The sequence below is a fragment of the Aotus nancymaae genome, unplaced genomic scaffold (genome assembly GCF_030222135.1).
Source record: "Aotus nancymaae isolate 86718 unplaced genomic scaffold, 86718_ANA_hifiasm-v0.15.2.pri h1tg000043l, whole genome shotgun sequence".
NCBI lineage: Eukaryota > Metazoa > Chordata > Mammalia > Primates > Aotidae > Aotus > Aotus nancymaae.
This window is the reverse complement of record NW_026988457.1, coordinates 16,250,321-16,274,353: the sequence shown is the minus strand read 5'-3', so window position 1 is coordinate 16,274,353 and position 24,033 is coordinate 16,250,321. Positions and strand designations below refer to the sequence as shown.

General features: G+C 42.1%; 1 non-coding gene and 1 pseudogene across 1 annotated transcript; both read right to left on the bottom strand.

Annotated features, from left to right (window-relative positions):
- Positions 1 to 5,358: 5,358 nt before the first annotated feature.
- Positions 5,359 to 23,134, bottom strand: LOC105713166 (rho-related GTP-binding protein Rho6-like; annotated as a pseudogene).
- Positions 10,470 to 10,573, bottom strand: LOC135268826 (U6 spliceosomal RNA). The gene has a single exon (XR_010337162.1). It is a non-coding gene; the product is annotated as a U6 spliceosomal RNA (small nuclear RNA).
- Positions 23,135 to 24,033: the final 899 nt, after the last annotated feature.

Genomic DNA, 24,033 nt, shown 5'->3' with positions numbered 1-24,033 from the left:
ATCAGGTAACGCTATATATTGTACGATTCCAACTACATGACAATCTGGGAAAGGCAAAACTATGGAGACAGTTAAAAAAATCAGTGGTTGCCAAGAGTTTTGGGGGACAGATGCATGAGAAGGTGGAGCTCAGAGGAATTTTAGGGCAGTGAATCTCTTCTGTATGATACTAGAATTATGGACATTATGTTCAAATTTTTTAATAAGTAAAACTGAAATTTAAAATAGAATAAGACGGAATCAGGTTGATTTGCTTCAACTTAAATTTGTGATCACAAAGCCTGTATCTTTATATTTCCCAGAAAAAAATAATATTCCCTGCTCCATTATCTCACCCTCTCCCAGAGGAACAGTTCATATTTATTTTCTCTCCTTCCCATTTTCAGTCTTTGCTGATGGCTTTATTTTCTATTTTACTTGTAAGAAAAGTGGTAATTTGACATGAACTTCAAAATCCGCAATCGCTACATCTGCTCACCTTCATGTATCTATACCTACGTTCTGTTCTCTCTCCTTTTCATATGGGCGAACTGTCTTTGCTTCTAAATAATGTCCACCCTTCTTACTAGGTCCTGTGTCCTGTTGTATTGATAGGATAAATGCATATATACAAAGGAGTTATTACAGAGGATTTACTCACATGCTCACAAAGTGAAGTTCCACAATAGGCTGTTTGCAAGCTGAGGAGCAATAAAGCAAATCTGAGCCCTAAAAATCCCAAAAGTCGGGAAGCCAATAGTGCAGCCTTCTGTCTGTGGCTGAAGGCCTGAGAGCCCCTGGCAAACCCCTGGTGTGGGTCCAAGAGCCCACCAAAAGCTGAAGAACCTGGAGTCTGAAGTTTGAGGGAAGGAAGCATCCAGCACGGGAGAAAGATGGAGGCCAGAAGACTCAGCCAGTCTAGCCCGTTCACGTTCCCCTGCCTGCTTTTATCCTAGCTGCGCTGGCAGCTGATTAGAGGGCACCCACCCAGATGGAGGGTGGGTCTGCAGCTCCCACTTCACTGACTCAACTGTTCCTCTCCTTTGGTGACACCCTCACAGACACACCCAGGAACAATGCTTTGCATCCTTCAATCCAATCGAGCTGACGCTCCATATTAACCACCACCCCTGTTATCTACTCACGCCTATCATCCCAGCAATTTTCTTGCCGCTTTTACTGCATCTGAGATTCTAATTCCTCCACCAAGTCCTTCACATCAAAAAACAACAAAATGAAGTTATTTCACTTAATGTGAAACAACCAACAACTACCTTCACCCCAGTTGGCTTCCATCTAAAACCCCTTTTCTCCTTTTTAGCTGTTTTTGTCAAATTATTTGTCTTCGATGACTCTACTCCCATTCGCTCTCAACCTATTTCATTCAGGCATATTTTCCTCTACTTCTACATTGGCACAGTTTTCAAAGTGACTAATACTAGTAACTATTTATACATTGGCCATCTACATTCAGTATAGATAAAATGTAGATAAAGTATATTTTACGTATAAAATATTCGATGATGATTCTTATCCTCCTTTGCCAAATCCACCTAACTCCTCTCAAAATCTAAGTCTCCCATATTTCTCTATTATTTGAATGTTTACCATTTGCTACACACCAACATTCCTTAAATCCGGTTTCATGATTTAGTTATGCTGATAACTGCCATACGATTCTTTATATTCAATTTGGATATTTACTCAATGGTCATGTTGAATCATTTTCGTCATGCTGACTTCTTCAGTAACAGGGCTTGGGGCTGGAAATTCTTACCTTTAAAAAAGTTATACTTATTCCACATAACACATAGAAAAACAATTCTGAATATTAAAGATATTATAAAGACATTTATAAGGACATCATAATTATATTCTATGTCTATCTCAACATTGTCGCAGTTTCAAAGTTCACATGTGTTTTTAATATTCACATGATACAAGCTTATGTACATACAAGTTTACGTATCATGTTACATGATACAAGTTTATGTAACAAACCAACACTTGTACTCCTGAACTTAAAAGTTAAAAAAAGAATATTATTCTTTAAATAAGAGACTCATAGAGAACTAATGAATAAATTAATCTCAAACATTTGATAACTTTAATATTCACAGCTTATGTTTCTCAGTAGATTATCTTAGGAAAATAAAAAGACTTCCCAAAAACTGGAAGAAAACATAAAATATAACCAACATAGAGACAGCAATGTGTTAATATCCAGAATATATAAAAAAGAATACAAATAACTCAATTAAATAATGGACAAAGGATACAGACATTATAGGAAATATAATATGAAAATATAAAACGTGACGTATTTATATAATGCTTAATATTGGTAATGAGGGAAATGCTAGTATACATAGAACAGGATGACGTTTCACATTAGCCAGTTTGACAACAATTTAAAATTCCAATCACAAGTGTCAGAGAAATTACAGAACAAAGGAGACTCTTACACATGACTTGTAAGGAATGAGATGGGGACGGGGACATAGAAGTCACTGCCTCGAAATCAATGAGGTTACTCAGTTCACTAGTCAGTAGTCTGTGCTGTAAGTTTCACAATTATTTCGTGCTTTGTGTGAGAGGAATAGTTTAACAAAAATATAATTTTTATCAATCTCACAATAAATTTGAACTAATATTTTGTGGGATTGAATTCCTTAAGACCCCATTATTTTATTATGGCTGAGTTTCCTGTGTTTTATTTTGTAGATACATATAGTGGCTCTAAAAGACACAAAGATTTTGTAACATCAGTTACCCCTGTGAGTGAAAGGGGAGGAAGTTTTTTTTTTTTTTTTTTTTTTTTTTACTATAGATTACTTATGAATTTTACCCTAGGAAAATGTATTACTATTCTGTAACAAAATTCAAATATTAAAGTTTTAAAAGTTTTAAAGTGAAAATTTCAGTAGATGAGAGAGTCCATCTCTAATCAGGGGCTAATGACTGATTCCACCATAAACTAGACACACTATACAAAACTATCATTTTCAAACATTAGACAATCAGCAACTAGGGACTGTTTTTCTCCAGTTGAGAAGAAAACCAAAGCATGTAGGACCTACAATAGCCCCTGATTTCTTCCTGGGGATACTTACTCGACCACACCATAGTCAGCAGAACCCAGACAGAGCTTGGAGATATCCCTGACTCGAAGAGAGAGAAATATTATTTTAGGAGGGCTAAGGGAGCATCTCACATTTAAGGAAGGAACCATACAAAAAAAGAGCTCCAAATATCAGCATAGGTTTCCCCTGCATGGTGATTCAGGGACCGACTAACTCAGTGAGCATCTACCCCTGGATCTCGTATCTAATTTCCCCTCCTGAATGTCTGGGATAACTACCTTGAGCTGTCGTCATACCTGCAAATGACAGATTCCTCTCTGCCTCTCAGGACTGCACAAACCCGTGCAAACACTTTCTGCTTTTTGTGAAAAGCGCACATAACCTCACAAGCAAGTAGCATTTCCTGTGTTTTGGAGGATTAGCTCAAGCTTTGGAATTCAGGCTTACGGGTTAGACACTTTAGTCTCTTCATCTTACTCTTTATTCTTGTGCCTGATTTTGCCTCTCTTTTTCACTTTTTATTTAATTTTTTGTTTGAGACAGAGTTGCACTCTGTCGTGCAGGCTGGAGTGCAATGGCCAAATCTCAGCTCACTGCAACCTGGTTCAAGCGATTCTCTCGCCACAGCCTCCTGAGTAGCTGGGGTTACAGGCGCCTGCCACCGCTCCTGGCTAATTTTTGTATTTTTGTAGAAACGGTGTTTATCGTGTTGGCCAGGCTGGTCTTGAACTCCTGACTTCAAGTGATCTGCCTGCCTATTACAGGTGTGAGCCGCTGTGCCCAGCCAGTTTTTCATCTCTTTAATCTCCCCTGTCGCTCTCAGAATCAAGGTAATTTTCTTATCTATTAATAAGTACAGCAATTTTGAAGAGTCTTTTGTTGCTTGATTAAGATGATGTGGTGCTGATTTCTTGTTTCATCTTGACTGGGTTACAGGATGCCCAGATATCTGGTTAAATGCTATTTCTGGGTGTTTCTGTGAAAATGTTTCTGGAAGATGTTAGCATCTGTGGAACGAGTAAAGCAGAGTGCCCTCCCCAGTGTGGGTGGGGGATCTTACAACCTGTTGAGGGCCTGAGTGGAACAAAAAGCCCAGGGAAGATGGAATTCTTTCTCTCTGCCTGACTGCATGAGGAGAGACATTGGTCTTCTCCTGCTCCTGGACTAGGCCTTACCTGTTTTCACTTCTCATTCTCAGGCCTTCAGACTTAGGCTGGAAATACCACCACTGGGTTTCCTGGGTCTCCAGCAGAGATAGTGGGACTTTTCAGGCTCCGTAACTCCATAAGCACATGAGCCAATGCTTATGCTACATACTTGTATGCACACACACATCTCCATATCCTATTGCCTCTGTTTCTCTGGAGAGCCTAACATACAACACTATTTTTCTCTCATTCCCACAGGCTCTGTTTCTTATCAACAGTAGAACATTGAAATCATCTGTGCACCTTTTGTTCTTTATTTGTATTATATTTTCATTAATAAAGAGATTTTCTTCATTAAATACAGAACACATAACAGGTTGAAACACCTCCCCTCCCCCAATTTGAAAGACAAGAGTCTATAAAACAAATGCCAGCTGTATTGCTCTAAGGGTAGAAAAAAATCTGGTGACCCCCACCCAGCCCCGCCTCTGCACCAACACCACCCCTACACTCTGCAAGAGAAAGGGGTCTGGGGCTTCAACTCCGGGGACTTAGGTGAGAAGCATGTGAATGTGTGCTGTCACCACTCTGTGAGGCATGGGCTATGCAAAGATGAGGTTTCCTTCTCAGCGGCTCTGACCAGCTCCTGCACTTCGGATTGCAGTTATGAAGCCCCTGGGCTAAGCCCCCAAGGGGGCTGCCACTTGGCTTCCCCACTCTCCGTTCCTCTGCTGCCTCCTTAGAGGGGAAGGGAAGGGCTCAGGGACCCCTCCCGTGCCCTGGCCTGCGTGGAAACGCTGTGTGGAAGAGGCATGATGCTGAAAGTGAGGCTGCTGTAGGCCCCCACGCCCATGAGGCCAGCATGCCCCACCCCCCACAGCTTTCCTTCCTCTGGAGTGGGGGGCACTGGGGTAGTCGCCCCCTCCACAGCCTAGTGCCAGGCTCGGGGTATGCTGGTTCTCTCTCAGTGTCAGGTCCTCATGCCTGGCCGTCTCCTGCCTCACCCCATTCCTGTCTCCTCCAAAGCCCTCTCCGTGGCCATCAGAAAAACGCATGTCCGGTGTCCTAAATCGTCCCATCCTCCCTCTCCCCGTGCCTCTGCACTCCAAAGGAGGAAATAGGGGGTTGTTTCCCCCTCCGATCTGGCTTCATATGATGGAACAGCTTTTGGCCTCTTCCTTCTTGAAGGTAGAAGAGATGAGTTCAGGGCACTGGGGAGGCGGAGCAGTGGTTTGCAGAGGCGTCGCACAGGGCTCTTCGGGGCACTGGGCTAGGCTTGCTCAGATGCACCGTGGATGCCTCCCGCAGATGCTGTGGATGCTGTTTTCTAAGGTGAAGGCCGAGCCTTCCGGGTAGATTTCTGCACCAGCTGCTTGGCTGCAGCACAACCCTGCTCATAGGAGATGGGCGCCTGCTTCCGGCGGGACAGCTCCATCGAGGCCGCAGGTCTGCTCGCAGCCAAGGAGCTAAACGCCGGCGCTGGGACGGTAATCTATGGTGTCTGTCCCCCACTTCTTGGTGCTGTCCACTGTCTCCGGACCGCTGATGTGAAAACAATGTCTCAGTCGCTGTAGCAGAGTGGACGGACACTGTCGTAGCACGGAGATCCCGAGGTATCCCAGAGACTAAGCTCCACCCTCTGTTCCTCTGTCTCCAAACAGGCTGTGGAAGTTTCCAACACCATGGGCACATAGGTCTCTGGATAGCAATCCTTCACTAACACTTGTAACATCGTGGGCTTCCCACCCTGCACGTCCCCGATCAGAACGCACTGACATGTAGCCACGACTGACCGGGGGACCGTTTCTGCTTCATGGCTGCAGTGTCCGCGGGACTTGAACTCTGATTCAGAGAGGAGAGGGATGCACTAGCTGCGTCTCAGCACACCAACCCAGCCAGAATCCCTGCCTCCCTCCAACTCTCTGTGCAACTTTTAATACTCTTGAAGTCCAGGCTTCACTCAATATACTGACTTAGTGCCTCTAAGGCAGATCAGATTTCTACAGTTCAAAAAATGTGCTTTAAAAGAAAATCTTATTTTAAGTAATACTTTAAGGGTGACCATCATTTGGCACAAGGTAATTGTGTAACAAATGGGATTTGAGGCCTGGGTCAGTGGCTCGTGCCAGTAATCCCAACACTTTGGGAGGCCAGACTGAGGCAGGAGGACCACTTGTGCCTAGGAGTTTGTGACCAGCCTGAGCAATATAGTGAGACCACATCTCTAGAAAGGATTTTAAGAGTTAGCTGGGCATGGTGGTGCATGCCTGTGGTCCCAGCTACTCAGCGGGCTGAGGTGGGAGAATTGCTTGAGCCCAAGAAGGCAAGGCTGTAGTGAGCTGTGATCACACTCCTGCATTCCAGCCTAGGCAAGGTAGGGAGACCTTGTCTCAAAAGCAAAATGGAAATGTAATTTTGATATCTTTTATTTCCATTTCTATCATAGTTTGCTAGTAACATGGCATGATAAAGTTTCATAAATATATCAAAGAGAAATTGTACAATGAAAGAGCTCAATGCAAACTATTCAAGTTAATGACTCTGAAACAGTAACCAAAGCAAGTCATATAGCATTTTTTTTTTTTTTTTGAGACAGTGTCTTGCTTTGTTACCCAAGCTGGAATACAGTGGCGTGATCTCGGCTCACTGCAACCTCCATCTACTGTGTTCAAGCAATTCTCCTGCCTCAGCTTCTGGAGTAGCTGGGACTACAAGCATGCGCCACCATGCACAGCTAAATTTTTGTATTTTTAGTAGATAGGGTTTCACCTTGCTGGCCAGGCTGGTTTCAAATTCCTGACCTTGTGATCCACCTGTTGTGGCCTCCCAAAGTGCTGGGATTATAGGCGTGAGCCTCCGTGCCTGGCCCACTGTTTTGAATAAATATCAAACAGAATTATGTTTTGTTATATTGATTACTTTTGACACGTTGCATTGTTGTCTCGGTTAGCAGTTTCCTGTTTTTTTCACACACATGAAACAAATGGGACAATAGGAGAGGCCTGGGCTGGAGAAAGATAGATCTGGAATTATATTTTATGTTTGGATTTGGGTATGATTCTAAGAAATATATTTCTTCTAGCTAATTGCTTCTAAAAATGGAAATATTATATTTAAGACAAAGAATTATTGCTTGAGTCAGTTTCAAAATATTCTACCCATATTTATATCCAAAACATATTTTTGTCATTCATTAATATGGCTAACACAATAAAACCACAGAAGATCATTGTTGGTAATAAACCCCAGAGATTATTTAGTTTCAAATTAAATGCATTTCTTGGTGATATTTCTATAGCTTCATGGTAACATACATGCTTTATAGCACAATTATTATATAAGTATTATTAAAAGGCATCAGTAACAGCAACAGTTTGCCCTTGAGTCTTATCCTGAAATGATACTCCTTTGCTTACACTGTGTAAGTATTTTGTTTCTGTTTATGTCTTTAAAGGACTAGAAATCATTATTTGAAGCAGGGAAGTCATGGAGGCACTGAGACAGACGCAATTGACTTACACAGCATTTCCTCTCTCCTTGTTCCAAAAGAATCACTCCTTGAAATTTAGCAGGATACATGATGACTCAACTAAAAACTAGGTTTTCTGTCAGTCTTCCTATCACCCTATTTAGTTTAGAATTAATCCCAGTTTTTTTCTATTAAGCTATGGTATTAATGGTTGCATTAAAGTAGGCCTGGATAGTTTCTGTGCTTCCAGATTCTCCCTTGATTTCTTCTCACAGTACAGGAGACATCTGTGTGGGCACAGCGAGAGGGGCTCCCACTGTAATGGAAGCTGATATCCGAACGATGTCCAGTAATATAACCAGTCTCTCTTTTCTCAGCCCTCTCAGGATGCCTGCAACACAGCCAACACTTTCCTTTCCATGGCAGCAGGCATGTGAACATAAGCTATTTTTGAAACTATTTTTTCTGTAGAACAATTTTTTAGATCTACTGATACAATGAAAAATAACTTGTCAGCTAATTAATACATATTTCAAAAAGTATATAAGTATTTTCAGCACTCCCCGCTTTTTTTTCTTCAAAGTTGCTCTGGTTTAGACAATAAATTATATAGCCATACTACCCTTTGGTTACCATTTTAAAGATCAAACTTGCCTACACTTCCTCTCCCCCTTGAAGTTGCCTGGAAAATAACATTGTTGCAGTTTTCATGGAACCAGATATAGAGGCCACATGTTGAGCATGGATGCGAGTAAGAGTCACTAAATATGGGTGTCTGGGAGAAGGCATGGAGGAGAGCCTCCCAGCAGCCGGGATCCCTCAACTGCACACTGTTACTCAAGAGAGAAATAAAGTGCTTCTTACTAAGACATTATATTTTGGTGTCTTGTTGCTACAGGAGCTTAATCTGTTTCTCAAGTAATATACTTCCTAAATAATAAAGATTAAACCTTATCTGTACACACTATGTCAGAAGTCACTCAGAGAGAACTAAGGCTTAACTGCACCTCTTGTGAATGACTAGTTGTGCATGCGTGTGTGTGTGTGTGTGTGTATGTATGTGTATGTGAGAGAGAGAGAGGGAGGGAGGGAGACAGGATCTTCCTCTGTTGCCCCAGGCTAGAGTACAATGGCACCATCACAGCTCACTGCAGCCTCACTTGACCTCCTGGGCTCATTCAATGTTCAGCCTCTCAAGTAGTTGGGAACCCAGGCACCCGTCACCATGCCCAACTAATTTTTTGATTTTTTTATAGAGTAGGGGTTCTCACTATGTTACCCAGGCTAGTCTTGAACTCCTAGGCTCAAACCATCTTTCCACTTGGGCCTTCCAAAATGTGGGGATTACAGGCATGAGCCACCACATCTGGTCTGTGAGTGATTAAGTTTTAAAGTTAATTATTAACGTGAAAATTATGTAAACAGTAATACTCCTCTCACTGAACTGAATTGAACCATGAACATTAGAACAAACTAACCTGGAACCAACCCAAATGCCCATCGATGATAGACTGGACAGGGAAAATGTGGCATATATACCCCATGGAATATTATGCAGCCATTAAAAATGATGAGTTCATGTCCTTTGTAGGGACATGGATGAACCTGGAAACCATCATTCTCAGCAAACTGACACAAGAACAGAAAATCAAACACCGCATATTCTCACTCATAGGCAAGTGTTGAACAATGAGAACACATGGACACAGGGAGGGGAGCATCACACAGTGGGGTCTGTTGGGGGTAAATAGGGGAGGGACAGCGGGGGGGTGGGGAGTTGGGGAGAGATAGCATGGGGAGAAATGCGAGATATAGGTGAAGGGGAGGAAGGCAGCAAATCACACTGCCACGTATGCACCTATGCAACAATCTTGCATGTTCTTCGCATGTACCCCAAAACCTAAAATGCAATAATAAAAAAAAAACTAACGTTTAATAGAGCATGGAATGAAGCAGTTTCTTGCAGTTCTGGACCATGTTGTGTGAAATATGTGTGCCACCTAAATATCACAATCCGAGCAGTGACATGTCCACACTAGGAATGACTCTGACTCACTGAACCCAGATTCAAAGTCCTCATCTTTGACTCCTCCAGGGTATACGGTTACATGATGGAACCATATGTCTTTAATAGATCATCCAAAGTGTCTTCTCTCTTAGCTTAGCTGTATTATTGCCACGGTATACTGGATGAAATCTGGAGGTCCTTTAACACCCGGCTTCTATAGGGTCAGTTCTATTCCACCTTATCATTTCCTAATGTAATTGTAAAAGCTTTCTTCTTATTTGTACTGTAAATCAGAATATAAAGTCATCCTGAATCAAGTCCTATTAAACATGCAAGTATGGTGATTTTTTTAAAAAAACTAATATTTGCAAGCTATAAAGAATATAATGTCTTATGAGACAAACAAAATATGGCAAAGTATAATACTTTATTCAATGTAGATGCCATAACATTACCTCTCTTCCTTTACGAGTATTTGGTTGTCACCTAGATGTGCTGATTTGTGCTATATCTGTTTCTTCCAGACTCTTAAGAGTTTGAGTCTTGAAATGCTTATGACTTCATAGCATTGCTCTTCTGTTCAGTGACAATTTATTTCAATTATGTTTTAAGGGGTAAAATATTACTTAAGGATGGTTTAAACCTATAATATTGCTGACTCCTCAGCTGATTTTATCTTACCCTAGAGAAAAATTTCCTTGGTCAGGTGCCTGGGGGAATTCGTAGTCTCAGAACTACTAATAAAACAATTTTAAGGTATTAATACCTCAATATTATTTTTTTTAAATAGGAAATGTGTCACAATTTGCATGTCATCTTTGGACGGGCACCATGCTAATCTTATCTGTGTTTTTCCAATTTTAGAACGTGTGCAACCAAAGTGAGCATCTTAATACTGCTTTAAGGATTGGAGTTTCTACGCTATAGTACGTGTTATGACAAGTTTAATTCTGTTTTATCCTTTCTTTCAGGAAGCAGTCTTTTGGGTTTCCAGACAACCTCAGTGGTTAACCAGGGTCCCCACTTTTGAGAAGCTTTAAAAAACACTGTTTCTTCCCCTAAGTCCCTGGGGCTCCCAAATGTGCAGCTCAGACTTTTGGTGGCTTTCTCCAGAAAGCAAATTTCCTGACTTGAAAAGAGTTCTGAAGGGTGGATTCCTCGTTCCAGTTTCTTAGTTTCTAGTTCTAGTTCTGATCCTGTCTAAATTAGGACCTGGTTGTTCCCTGTTGTCTCACTAGCTGGTTGATGCTATTAATAAAACAAAACAAAAACACATTTTTGTTTCATTAGAAGTCCAAGACTGATGGACTTATATTAATTATATAATGTATGATGTATAAATGTGTGAAATAATGTGTCACATCACCATGTTTAAAAGAAATCATACTGTTCTCATCTGTTGCTTATGACCATGAGACAATAGCCTGAACTTTCTCCCCAGCTAGACAAAACTTTAAGCAGGTTTTCTTCTGATTCTGGGTCCCTCACTTGCACTTCTTAAGATCACTCACTTCAGTGAAGTTGAAATTGCCCCTTTGAGATATAAATCATTCCCTAGCCTCTGGCCAGTTTCACAATGCAGAAATGTCTCTCCCAAGGACCTGGGAGCTATCCCAGTGCAAGGTAATCATCTAGAAAGAGAGCACCCCTATCTTCCAGTCTCTGTGAGAGGTTAGGAACCTAACTTTCCTAATCCTCAATTAGCAAATACATCTGGCCCAATCACACTGGCCAACCTCTCCCCTAGCATCATGCAGTAGATTTCACTAGCTCATGCAAAACTCTCCCTCCTCTTGTTTCAACAGAGTGGAATTCAATCTTTCCCCTCTATTGCAGTAGCCTTAAATAACACTTTCTCTACCTCTTTAACACCATCTCTTGCAATTTTTCTCTGACATTTAAATAATGATTAATTCGTTCTGGAAATTAACCCTTTTTTTCCCATGGTTTCAGCAGCAGTAGCTAAAAGAAAAATTTTCATCAACCAACATAAAACCGAAGTTTTATTGTATGCTTTAATACAAAGGTAAAACACTGCAAACCAGTGGAACTGTATAGAAAAAATTCGCCAGGAGCGGTGGCTCAAGCCTGTAATCCCAGCACTTTGGGGGGCCGAGGCGGGTGGATCACGAGGTCAAGAGATGGAGACCATCCTGGTCAACACGGTGAAACCCTGTCTCTACTAAAAATACAAAAAAAATTAGCTGAGCATGGTGGCGCGTGCCTGTAATCCCAGCTACTCAGGAGGCTGAGGCAGGAGAATTGCCTGAACCCAGGAGGCGGAGGTTGCCGTGAGCCGAGATCACGCAATTGCACTCCAGCCTGGGTAACAAAAGCGAAACTCCGTCTCAAAAAAAAAAAAAAGAAAAACAAGAAAAAGAAAATAATTCAATTTTACAGAACACATCAGCTTTTTCAGGCTCTTAATTTTCTTAAACATAAAAGAGCAATATAAATTCCTGTGGAATTCTCCGGTTACTTAAGAATTTTATTATGAGTGAATTAGTTTAATAAGGCTGTTTGGTAGAGGGTGTGATTGCATTAAAAAATTAGAATGGGAACAAAGACTTGTAAAATTCAACATTTTATTTTATTTATTTTTGAGAAGGAGTCTTGCTCTGTCACTCAGGCTGGAGTGCAGTGGCACGATCTCGGCTCACTGCAATCCTGGCCTCCCAAATTCAACTGATTCTCCTCCCTCAGCCTCCCCAAGTAGCTGGGACTACAGACATGCACCACTACACCTGGCTAATTTTTGTATTTTCAGTAGAGAGGGAGGTTTCACTATGTTGGCCAGGATTATCTCGAACTCTTGACCTCAAGTGATCCACCCACCTAGGACTCCCAAAGTGTTGGAATTCTAGGTGTGAGCCACCACACCTGACCAAGAGTCAACACTTTAAACTACCATTTATTATATTCACTGTGTCTATGATTGGACATATTTTTTTGATGGCCACAAAATTATAAAATGGATACAGAATAGTCTCTTCAAAAAATCCGGGAAGTTCTTTCTTCTTAAAAGGATCATAAAGCCGGTCACAGTAGCTTACGCCTGTAATCCCAGCACTTTGGGAGCCGAGGCGGGCAAAGCACCTGAAGTCAGGAGTTCAAGACCAGCGTGACCAACACGTTTAAACTTCATCTCTACTAAAACTACAAAAATTAGCCAGGAATGGTGGAGGGCGCCTGTAATTCCTGCTACTCAGGAGGTTGAGGAGGTAGGAGAATCGCTTGAAACTGGGAGGTGGAGTTTACGGTGAGCCAAGATCTCACCACTGCACTCCAGCCTAGGCAACAGAGTGAAACGTCATGTTTTAAAAAAAGGGGGCGGGGTGGATTATAAATACAATTCAAACTGGCATGACGCTTTTACTAATATAGGCTGACGTTTTACTTCAAAGATCACATTTGTCCTTCTAAACTAATTTTGGTCAGTATGTGTGTGTGCATGTGTGGGTGAATGTGTGGATGTAAATGGCAGTAAAGGGTAGATAAAAAGGGAAGGTGGTAAAAAGAGACTTGGTCTAACATTTTTAACACATTTTTAAAATACACAAAATGTATGTTCTAAAAACAATGGTTTGCTGAAAACAAAATATTACAAACTAGAGAAAAGACAAAACTGGCATTTTAAAGATTTTATTATGTATTATTAAATATGTATTAAATGTAAATGTTATAAAATTTAGCGTCCCTATCTCCCAGTCTCTGAGAGTGGTTAGGAACCTCACTTTCCTAAGCCACAATTAGCAAACACATCTGACCTAATCACATGGACCAGCCTCTCTCTCAGCATCATGCAATAAGTTTCAGTAGCTCATGAGAAACTCTCCCACCTTTCATTTCAACAGATATGTCAACTGATATCATTACAAAATCATTGTATCAGATATTAGACTGAATCTCACAATCACACTCAGCTTAACACTTCTTTTAGATCTGCTCACCTAAATGTGTCTCCATTATCTATGAATTGAATAGCTTAAGAAATGTATGTCATCTGTGTTTTATAGTGTAAGTTATTGTAATATAGAAATATGGACTTTCTTTAACTTCCATTTTCTGCGTAGGAAATGCCAACATTTTTCGAGTGCGGTTAAGAGTTTCCAAGCATTCAGAAGTGTAGAGTGTAGGAAATCCACTGCAGAATGAGGTCTGCTTGTCATCATCTCAGTCTCAACTGCTCTCCCTCCCTCATCCTTCTGTTTCATTGATGAGTACAGAAGATCAATTATTTTTAAATAAAATCAACATTGATGAAACTAAGATGTTGATTTGATTATCCAACCAATCATTTATTGAGTGTTCATTACAAGTCAAGTTGTGTTCTGGAGAACCAGTTCAGGAAATGAATGTTTGATCTTGATGTACACAACAGAAATACAAACGTACCATTTTAAAACCACACGTCTTATGACAATCCAGATTCCCATGTAGGTTGTGTGAAACTCTTTCAAATGAGAATGTAGCATTTCAAAAAGAAATCATTTTAAAAAATCATTCTTGAGACAGACAATGGAATTAGAAGATCATATGTGGCAATTTCACTAGCTCAAATCGTAAAGTATTGTTTTCAGTCAGTTGGCAGCCATATAATTCTTAGTTTTATAGACTGATACTCACCAGAAATTAAAAACTTTAAAAAAAAATACCTGGCCAGGCGCGGTGGCTCACGCCTGTAATCCCAGCAATTTGGGAGGCAGAGGCGGGTGGATCACGAGGTCAAGAGATCTAGGCCATCCTGGTCAACATGGTGAAACCCCGTCTCTACTAAAAATACAAAAAATTGCGACTTCTCTGGCCTCTCCTGTCGGAAAGCAGAACCTCGCCCGGGAGCCTGAATAAATTCCTTCATATTGGAAAAAAACAAAAAAAAAATTAGCTGGGCATGGTGGCACGTGCCTGTAATCGCAGCTACTCAGGAGGCTGAGGCAGGAGAAATGCCTGAACCCAGGAGGCGGAGGTTGCGGTGACCAGAGATCCTGCCATTGCACTCCAGCCTAGATAACAATAGGGAAATTCCGTCTCAAACAAAAAAAAAATAATAATCATCTGGGACCAGCGGCTCATGACTGTAATTCCAGCTACTCGAGAGGTTGAGGCAGGAGAATTGCTGGAACCAAGGAGGCGGAGTTTGCATTGAGGCGCGATCGTGCCATCGCACTCGAGCCTCGGTAACAAGAGGGAAACTGCGTATCAAAAAAAAAAAAAAAAAAAAAAAAAAAAATCTTCCGGCCCCGGTGGCTCACGCCTGTAATTCCAGCTACAAGGGAGGCTGAGACAGGAGAATTGATTGAACCCAGAAGGCGGAGGTCGTGGTGAGCCGAGCTCTGGCCGTTGCACTCCAGCCTGGGTAAGAAGAGCGAATAGCCGTCTCAAAAAAAAAAAAAAAAAAAAAAAAATCTTCCGGCCCCGGTGGCTCACGCCTGTAATTCCAGCTACAAGGGAGGCTGAGACAAGAGAATTGATTGAACCCAAGAGGCGGAAGTAGCGGTGAGCCGAGATCGCGCCATTGCATTCCAGCCTGGGTAACAAGAGCGAAACTCCGCCTAAAAAAAAAATATATCGGTGGCTCGCGCCTGTAATTCCAGCTACTCGGGAGGCTGAGACAGGAGAATTGATTGAACCCAGGAGGCGGAGGTTGCGGTGAGCCGAGATCGCGCCATTGCACTCCAGCCCGGGTAAGAAGAGCGAATCTCCGTCTCAAAAAAAAAAAAAAAAAAAAACTTCCTGCCCCGGTGGCTCACACCTGTAATTCCAGCTACTCCGGAGGCTGAGACAGGAGAATTGATTGAACCCAGGAGGCGGAGGTTCCGGTGAGTCGAGATCGCGCCATTGCACTCTAGCCCAGGTAACAAGAGCGAATATCCCTCTCAAAAAAAAAAAAAAAAAAAAAAAAATCCTCCGGCCCCATTGGCTCACGCCTGTAATTCCAGCTACTCGGGAGGTTGAGACAGGAGAATTGATTGAACCCAGGAGGCGGAGGTTGCGGTGAGCCGAGATCGAGCCATTGCACTGCAGCCTGGCTAAGAAGAGCGAATCTCCGTCTGGAAAAAAAAAAAAAACCTTCCTGCCCCGGTGGCTCACGCCTGTAATTCCAGCTACTCGGGAGGCTGAGACAGGAGAATTGATTGAACCGAAGAGGTGGAGGTTGCGGTGAGCCGAGCTCGCGCCATTGCACTCCAGCCTGGATAACAACAGCGAATCTCCGTCACACACACAAAAAAAATCTTCCGGACCCGGTGGCTCACGCCTGTAATTCCAGCTACTCCGGAGGCTGAGACAGGAGAATTGATTGAATCCAGGAGGCGGAGGTTGCGGTGAGCCGAGATCGCGCCATTGCACTCCAGCCTGGGTAAGAAGAGCGAATCTCCGTCTCAAAAAAAAAAAAAAAAAAAAAAATCTTCCAGGCGCGGTGGCTCACGCCTGTAATTCCAGCTACTCGGGAGGCTGAGACAAGAGAATTGATTGAACCCAAGAGGCGGAAGTAGCGGTGAGCCGAGATCGCGCCACTGCATTACAGCCTGGGTAACAAGAGCGAAACTCCGTCTGAAAAAAAAATATCTCGGTGGCGCGTGCCTGTAATCCCAGCTACTCGGGAGGCTGAGGCAGGAGAATTGCCTGAACCCAGGAGGCGGAGGTTGCGCTGAGCCGAGATCGCGCCATTGCACTCCAGCCTGGGTAACAAGAGCGAAACTCCGTCTGAAAAAAATAAAAATAAAAAAATGTTCTGGCCCCGGTGGCTCACGCCTGTAATTCCAGCTGCTCGGGAGGCTGAGACAGGATAATTGATTTAACCCAGGAGGCGGAGGTTGCGGTGAGCCGAGATCTCGCCATTGCACTCCAGCCTGGGTAAGAAGAGCGAATCTCCGTCTGAAAAAAAAAAAAAAAAAAAAAAATCTTCTGGCCCCGGTGGCTCACACCTGTAATTCCAGCTACTCCGGAGGCTGAGACAGGAGAATTGATTGAACCCAAGAGGCGGAAGTTGCGGTGAGCCGAGATCGCGCCATTGCATTCCAGCCTGGGTAACAAGAGCGAAACTCCGTCTAAAAAAAAAAATCTCTCGGTGGCTCGCGCCTGTAATTCCAGCTACTCGGGAGGCTGAGGCAGGAGAATTACTTGAACCCAGGAGGCGGAAGTTGCGGTGAGCCGTGATCGCGCCATTGCACTGCAGTCTGGGTAACAAGAGCGAATCTCCGTCCCAAAAAAAAAAAAAAAAAAAAAAAAACTTCCTGCCCTGGTGGCTCACGCCTGTAATTCCAGCTACTCGAGAGGCTGAGGCAGGATAATTCATTGAACCCAGGAGGCGGAGGTTGCGGCGAACCGAGCTCCCGCCATTGCACTCCAGCCTGGGTAAGAAGAGCGAATCTCCGTCTCAAAAAAAAAAAAAAATCTCTTCCGGACCCGGTGGCTCACGCCTGTAATTCCAGCTACTTGGGAGGCTGAGACAGGAGAATTGATCGAACCCAGGAGGCGGAGGTTGCGGTGAGCCGAGATCGCGCCATTGCACTCCAGCATGGGTAACAAGAGCGAATCTCCGTCTCAAAAAAAAAAAAAAAAAAAAATCTTCCGGCCCCGGTGGGTCACGCCTGTAATTCCAGTTACTCGGGAGGCTGAGACAGGAGAATTGATTGAACCCAGTAGGCGCAGGTTGTGGTGAGCGGAGCTCTGGCCGTTGCACTCTCAGCATGGGTAAGAAGAGCGAATATCCGTCTCAAAAAAAAAAAAAAAAAATCGTCCGGTCCCGGTGGCTCACGCCTGTAATTCTAGCTACTCGGGAGGGTGATTCAAGAGAATTGATTGAACCCAAGAGGCGGAAGTTGCGGTGAGCCGAGATCGCGCCATTGCATTCCAGCCAGGGTAACAACAGCGAAACTCCGTCTAAAAAAAAAATCTTCCGGGCGTGGTGGCTCGCGACTGTAATTCCAGCTACTCGGGAGGCTGAGGCAGGAGAATTACTTGATCCCAGGAGGCGGAGGTTCCGGTGAGTCGAGATCGCGCCATTGCACTCCAGCCTGGGTAAGAAGAGCGAATCTCCATCTGGAAAAAAAAAAAAAAAAACCTTCCTGCCCCGGTGGCTCACGCCTGTAATTCCAGCTACTCGGGAGGCTGAGACAGGAGAATTGATTGAACCGAAGAGGTGGAGGTTGCGGTGAGCCGAGCTCGCGCCATTGCACTCCAGCCTGGATAACAACAGCGAATCTCCGTCACGAAAAAAAAAAAAATCTTCCGGCCCCGGTGGCTCACGCCTGTAATTTCAGCTACTCGGCAGACTGACACAGGAGAATTGATTGAACCCAGGAGGCGGAGGTTGCGGTGAGCTGAGATCGCGCCATTGCACTCCAGCCTGGGTAACAACAGCGAATCTCCGTCTGAAAAAAATAAAAATAAAAAAATGTTCTGGCCCAGGTGGCTCACGCCTGTAATTCCAGCTACTCGGGAGGCTGAGACAGGAGAATTGATTGAACCCAGGAGGCGGAGGTTCCGGTGAGTCGAGATCGCGCCATTGCACTCTAGCCCGGGTAACAAGAGCGAATCTCCGTCTCAAAAAAAAAAAAAAATCTTCCGGCCCCGGTGGCTCACGCCTGTAATTCCAGCTACTCGGGAGGCTGAGACAGGAGAATTGATTGAAATCAGGAGGCAGAGGTTGCGGTGAGCCGAGATCGCGCCATTGCACTCCAACGTGGGTTAGTAGAGCGAATCTCCGTCTAAAAAAAAAAAACAAAGAAAAAATCTTCCGGCCCCGGTGGCTCACGCCTGTAATTCTAGCTACTCGGGAGGCTGAGACAGGAGAATTGATTGAACCCAAGAGACGGAAGTTGCGGTGAGCCGAGATCGCGCCATTGCATTCCAGCCTGGGTAACAAGAGCGAATCTCCGTCTAAAAAAAAAATCTTCCGGGCGCGGTGGCTCGTGCCTGTAATTCCAGCTACTCGGGAGGCTGCGGCAGGAGAATTGATTGAACCCAGGAGGCGGAGGTTGCGGTGAGCCGAGATCACGCCATTGCACTCCAGCCTGGGTAACAAGAGCGAATCTCCGTCTCAAAAAAAAAAAAAAAAAAAATCTTCCTGCCCCGGTGGCCCAGGCCTGTAATTCCAGCTACTCGGGAGGCTGAGGCAGGAGAATTGATTAAACCCAGGAGGCAGAGGTTGCGGTGAGCCGAGTTCGCGCCATTGCTCTCCAACCTGGGTAACAAGAGCGAAACTCAGTCTCAAAAAAAAAAAAAAAAAAAAAAAAAATCTTCCGGGCGCGGTGGCTCACGCCTGGAATTCCAGCTACTCGGGAGGCTGAGGCAGGAGAGTTACTTGAACTCAGGAGGCGGAGGTTGCGGTCAGCCAAGATCGCTCCATTGCAGTCCAGCCTGGGTAAGAAGAGCGAAACTCCGTCTCAAAAAAAAAGAAAAAAGAATTTTTAACCTATACCTTTTATTTGGGAAACACTGCAGTATCACAATAAAATGTATTTTTATCATTGTCCTACTGATTGTGATTTCTACTGTGTTTAATTTTGCGGGCTTATGTATTCTATCTAGGTCATCAGGACTTAGAGGAATAGAACCAGGTCACACATTTCTCTTTTTCCCCCTACAGTGCATGCACTACACTGTTTAGAATCTTGTAAGCAATTAAAAAAATTGTGCAATGTACGAACTTATTGATAAATTAATGACATATTAGTGTTTAAGACAATTGAAGCACTCTTCACTATAGATAGGGAAAAATTCAATACAGTTGAATTACCCAGAATAAATTTCCCAGTGCCATAAGTTTATGCAGATAAAAACAACTACACAGGCCAATTCTCTAGAGTAGAGCTCCTGCTGTACCTGTTCTATTAGTATTGGACAGTTATTTTAGCCACAGAAGTGAATATACTTTTTTCTTAAGCAGTATAAAGCACCCTATATCTTTATCACTGGGTTTTTAGTTGCAGAAGAGGTTTAATCTTGCGAATATAGCGCATGAACAAAAGGTTTCACCTGCACTAATGCAACTCACATTTAATTGACTTTGCCTCTCTTATTTAACTGTCTTCGTTGTATTTGTCTTAATACAACAGCAGAGACCATAGCAGAGATTTTTAGCTGCTTTGATGTCACATAATTAAAAATTCCCTCTAAGTATAGTTCACTTCTGTTCTAATTAGTGAATTGTTTTTATGTGAAATCTTTTTAAAAAGTTCGTATGTTATATATTAGTTTTAAACATTAGAGTTTAAAAATAATCTTGATTTTATTAGATATTAGTTTAAAATCTACTACAGAATTTGCATTAGTGGTCCTGCCTAATTTGATTGCATAATAAAATTCAGGTTTATTTTATTTTAGTTTGAGGGCAGAATCTTATATAGAAATATGTCAACAATGACATCCACAGGCACAAGCAGTATGAGAAACAACAGTTGAAAATATGGGTTCATATTTCATATTGATTGTTTCAAAAACAACAGTGAAACCACAAACAAATCAGTGAGAACAGGCACAAGATGCAGATAGTTCACGAGAGGACATATAAGCAGCAACTAAGCACACAAAAAGATATTCAACATCATTAGCCATTAGGGAAATGCAAATGAAACCTACAAGGAAATATCACTGCACACCTATCAGAATGGCTATTTTTAAAATAAAGTGACAACATCAAATGCTGGCAAAAACATGGAGAAACTGAATCACTCATGTATTGTTGATGGCAATGTAAAAAGGAACAGCCACTCTGGAATAGAGCTGGGCAATTTCTTAATAAACCAGGGCTTGGAAAGGGAAATGGGAAATGGATTTCGCTTTAAAGGACAACAAAAAGATTCATGTGGTGATGGATTTGTTCTGTATCTTGACTGTGTCAGTGTCAATATCCTGGTTGTGATATTGCGCCTTAATTTTGTAAGATGTTACTAATGAGAGAAGTGGATTAAAGCTTAAAGGGGGCCTGGCACAGTGGCTCACACCTGTAATACCAGCACTTTGGGAGGTTGAAGTGGGCTGATCACTTAAGGTCAGGAGTTCAAGACCAGCCTGGCCAACATGATGAAACCTCATCTCCACTAAAAATACAAAAATTAGCTGGGCATAGTGGCAGGTGCCTGCAATCCTAGCTCTTTGGGAGGCTGAGGCAGGAGAATTGCTTGAACCCGGGAGGCAGAGATAGTGCCACTGCACTCCAGCCTGGGCAACAGAGCAAGGCTCGGTCTCAAAAAAAAATTAAATTAAATTAAAAGCTTAAAGGAAACTTCATGTGAATCTATAATTATTTCAAAATTTAAAAAATAATAATTAAAACATATTTTACTCTTCTCCCCAATCATTATATATTTATTTTTCTATTTATTTATTTAGCTTTACTGCATGTTATATCAGGAAATATTATCTTAAAAATGGGGGTACTGAGCATCTAATCTCATTTCTGATTTCACAGGAAACATTCTCAATTGGTCACCATTAAGTATGATGTAGTTTGTGGATACCATTTTCTATAATCTATAACCTGTTGAATAATGCAGTTCATTGATTCTTAGTGTGCTATAGACTTTTATTATTGACTGATGATTAAAGATATCAAATATGATTTATCTTCTGAAATATATTTTTTTCTTAATTTGTCAATGTGGCAAGTTGTATTGACTGATTTGAAAAATCAACATTACACTCCTTCAATAAACCAAGTTTTGCTGTGGTGTATTATTTTTTGTATGTTGCTGAGTACAATTTTCTAAATTTAATTTTAAGTTTTCGTCATCTATTTTTATAAGTAAGAACAATTGTTCAACTTTTGATTGCAGTGTTTTCTTTTTTTTTTTTTTTTTTTTTGAGACGGAGTTTGACTCTTGTTACCCAGGCTGGAGTGCAATGGCGCAATCTCGGCTCACTGCAACTTCCACCTCCTGGGTTCAGGCAATTCTCCTGCCTCAGCCTCCTGAGTAGCTGGGATTACAGCCACGCGCCACCATGCCCAGCTAATTTTTTGTATTTTTAGTAGAGACGGGGTTTCACCATGTTGACCAGGATGGTCTCGATCTGTTGACCTCATGATTCACCCGCCTCGGCCTCCCAGAGTGCTGGGATTACAGGAGTGAGCCACCGGATTGTAGGGTTTCCTTAATCTGATCTTCTTATAGTCTTTCAAATAAATTGTAATTTGCTATTTTTTCATAATGTTTGTTATATTAGAACATAAAACCATCTGAACACAGGGTTTTTGATGTTTCTGTTTTATTTATTTATTTATTTTGATGATGGAGTCTTGCTTTGTTGCACAGGCTAGAGTGCAGTGGGGTGATCACAACTCACTGTAACCTCCACCTCCCAGGTTCAGGCAGTTCTCCTGCCTTAACCTCTGGAGTAGCTGGGATTACAGGCACCTGCCACTACACCTGACTAATTTTTGTAATTTTGGTAGAGGCAGGGTTACACCTTCTTGGCCAGGCTGGTCTCGAACTCCTAACCTAGTGATTCACCCACCTCAGCCTCCCAAAGTGCTGGGATTACAGGCGTGAGCCACCATACCAGCCTTAGCTGTCTTGTTTTGTTCCTTCCCCAAAAGAGTGTATTTATTACGGATTCAATTAACTTAATAGTTATAGAATATTTAATTCTTTATTTTTGTCTTGCTTCAGTTTTGGAAGAGACGTTTGTCTAGGATATGTTTATTTTACTTTATTTTGTCAAATATATGACAGCCAAAAATTATTCACATTATGCTGTTATAATTTTTCATGTCTGCTTCGACCTCTCTCATACTTTCTTGTGAATTCCCTTTCAAGCGTTCCATTTTCCTTTCCTAATATCTCGCTTCTGTGAAGTCCGATCCAATCCATCAGAAGTATTTCAATACACTTGAACTTCACATTGGTTGATTGGTCAGAGGAAAGATAAAAGTCCCAGAATGTCTTCCACCTGGAGGCGTTTCTCTCACTAGGTAAGTTAGGTGCACATAGATCCACAGGAAGTGGGATAAGCAGTTCTGTTCAAATTCATAATTCATCTATCAAGCAAGATCCAAGTACAATTGGATACATTTTATACCGACATAGTAGCCCAGGCCCTGGCCTACCCAAAAATTCTATATGGTATATTTGCCATTTTCACACCATTATCTTTGAGAGTAATCTCCAAAAATGTTTTATATGGATAAATTTGGAATTAATTTAGGTAAAGTACTCAGATGTGGTTAAGCATTATATCTCATCTTTAGTATAGCTCTTCTTTTATATATTTTACTTTCAGAAACAGTCAAACTTTTCAGAGTTCAAGTTTATGTGTACACAAGCACTGTATTTTACCTTCACCAACTCAAGTCAAAAAGAAGAAAATGCCAGCTCACACCTTCCACGCTCATTTTTGTGTTTTAGGAGATGTTCCATTGAAGAGGAAAATTAGAAAGTTCAAAGACTTGAAGAGTAGAGAAAATAGGAAAGTGTTTAAAACTGGAAATACTCCACTTACTCATGGTTACCTTCACTGACCCTGTACGGTAAACAATTCGAAAACACACAGGCACCTGCAGTTTAAAAATAAATGTTACCGATTTGCATAATTTGTATTAACAGAGGATGATGTATTCTAAATTGAAGTTTTGATTCACAAGAAGATTAAAGCCATTCAGAAACCTAATTCACTCATTGAAAGGAAAAAAAAAAAGATGAGCAAATTGTCTCCGGAAATTGTCTTAGGTCGGAAGTCTGTGGTCCCTGTTCACATGTACCCCAAAGCATCCTGCTGCTGCAGCTGTCTGATAAGCACGGTGTACTCCGCCTTCTCTGCACGCTTTGCATCTAGCTCATATTACCTCATCTTTATTTCCTTTCTGACGCCTCATCCCAGAATCTTCATATAAGGTCACACAGGAAGGAGAACTGCATTGAGTTTTGGTGCCCTAAATGGCTTCTGCCAACTTTGTCCCCCCACTAATTTCTCTCAGCCTCAGTTTTCTCAGCTAAACTATGAAATGTGAATAATAATGTCTGCCCTAAAAGAAATTAACTTAATTTTTACATATTATTTATGAAAGAAGACACAAATAATGTCTCCCTAAAATGAAAAGTTACATGTTATTGACATCTGTGTTTTATAAACAGATTGAAAAGGGTTTATTTGCACAAGATTTGTTTCTTTATGTGTTTGTTTTTGTTTAATTAAACCCATCAGGGCTGGACGCAAGAAGTTTGCTTCCATGTTTTGATAAATAAGGGGCACTGAAGAACCCCCGATCCCCAAATCTCTCCCACACTGCATCTTGACCCTCTACATTTTGCTTTGTTTCTCTCTGGAATTTCACATGTAGAGGTATGTTTCTTCAGCTTAACAAGTATTAATTAGTACCGTGGGCATAGAGTTTATTGTACCTAA